Source organism: Adiantum capillus-veneris, chromosome 20 (assembly GCF_014529385.1).
Source record: "Adiantum capillus-veneris isolate H3 chromosome 20, ASM1452938v2, whole genome shotgun sequence".
NCBI classification, from domain to species: domain Eukaryota; kingdom Viridiplantae; phylum Streptophyta; class Polypodiopsida; order Polypodiales; family Pteridaceae; genus Adiantum; species Adiantum capillus-veneris.
Genome location: NC_140950.1, coordinates 14,647,068 through 14,649,098, shown reverse-complemented (window position 1 = coordinate 14,649,098; position 2,031 = coordinate 14,647,068). Strand labels below are relative to the sequence as shown.

Sequence of the window (2,031 nt, the reverse complement as noted above, 5' to 3'; positions counted from 1 at the left end):
CATAAGTTTCGATGGATCTCAGATGCATCCAAATGTATATATACTGATATCACACTGAACGTTGAATGCGCGGGATTAATGGAAAATGTTTCAATACCTTGTGGCGTAGGTGTGCCTTGCTTACTCCGGTCTTGTAGCGTGCTTCCTTGCACATGGGAAATGAGGTAGCATGTGTGTGCTCATTGCAATATAGTATGATTCAAAGTGCAGTGGGTTCTACGGGGGGTGGTGCTTTGGGTTCCTGAGGGGTGGTTGGCTTGGGAGACTTGGCAACCTTCTTTAGAAACATGACTAAAAGTTTGGAAGGCGAGCCACATGCCTTTCTCCCTTACTATTCTTAGGCGAACGACACTTGAGAACCTTGAATTTCAATGGTGAATGGGGAGGGCCCTTTGTTTCTGATTTTCTTTTTGCAGGGATCTTCTTCTTGGTGGGTATCTTCCTCTTGGTAGGACTCCTCTTAGCAGGGCTCCTCTTTGTAGGGCTCTTTGCATGTGTCTTCTTCTTGTAAAACTCCTTTTTCTTTGCATTCAAACTGTTGGTGGATTTATCTTTCTTTGTTGGCATAGGAGACTCTGGATCATGTAGATTTGGTGCCATAAGAGAGTCTGGATCATTTGGGTTTATTGATCTTTCCAAGACCATAGAAACAAGCTTCTCTTTCACCCACATGACCCAAGACTCTGGATATTTGGGCAACTGCAACAAATAGAGAAACAAAATAAAGAATATAAGTACATAAGTTAAGAAGTCAAAATAAATCAATAGCACATGTGATGTACACTTACAGTGAGTGTAGTCATCTTGCACCTTGATTCAAGATATTTCCATGCATTGGCAAGCACCCTCCATCCACAAGATGCTGAGTATGTTTGTAAAGGCACCTTTTGATTGTAGTACTTGAAAGATTCTATTCTGTAATCCTTATTTGTGGTACTCAGGTGACCAACAATATGTTTGGAAGCACTGCAAGAAAACATCACTCAAAGAGCTACTAATAGCAAACAAGGGGCAATCAAGTATGCATAAATCATACTTTGGACTTAAATTTTACTTCTCCCATCAATATCTGATAGTGAATTCATAAATATAACACCTTTCTCCAAGAGATTGAAGATAATGAGACTCCAATGGCCTCTACAAGAAAATAACAATTAGCTAGGAACACCTCAACATCTAAAAAATTGTTAGGATTTAAGACTTACGCTTCAACATAGGGGTGTATTATGTAATTTCATGCCAGCATGTCAAATTATTCAAAAAAACTTGAAAGGTTTTCCTGCTTGTTGAAAAGGCATTGTGTCACTAGAGGATCAAGTATGGATACTTGCATAGCCATAGCCTCTGGAAGATCCCTCCTAAGACACATCAAGTCAAAGGAAATACATCCCCCAATGAGGCCCTTGTAGACATGCAATAATAATTAGCAAAGGGGAAAGAGATACTTGAGGTAGATAAATAGGACAATATAAACCTCAATGTTTGGGTTTACAAGCATACTTGTGTCTTGAGGGAGTATGTCATAGTACACATCCTCATCCCCATACATGGAGACATCCACAACCATTTGGCATGAAAATCTTTCATAAAGTAGAGAGTTGGATGATCTTAAGTTTTATGCTTGCTCTCTAAGGATAGAATCTTGTAATATCATGTCTTGCTCCCTCTCAACCTCCTTGCCTGATTTGATATCCTTGGCTATTCTTATCTCATATGATGTGTAATATCAATATGACAACCCCTAACTTCTTTTGCTACTTGGAAGGTGTAATATTTAAAATTTGGTAGGCCCTAAGATCCTCACTAGGAATTGGCTCTACAGCCTTGTCAAACTTGTACCTCAGCCTTGACACAAGCACAAAATCTTTGCTCATGAGTGTGACCCTGTGAGAAAATGTAGTTGCAATGTAGCTATCATTCATGAAATCTATTAAGAAATCTAGAGCAGCCTCCTGAAGGCACATCAAGGCTGCCACATTTTTGAAACAAAAACTTTACATATCATCATGCTAAACAACTTGTTTGATATCT

General features: G+C 39.2%; 1 pseudogene; it reads right to left on the bottom strand.

Moving 5' to 3' along the window:
• Positions 1-291: 291 nt before the first annotated feature.
• Positions 292-1,246, bottom strand: LOC147432142 (uncharacterized; annotated as a pseudogene).
• Positions 1,247-2,031: the final 785 nt, after the last annotated feature.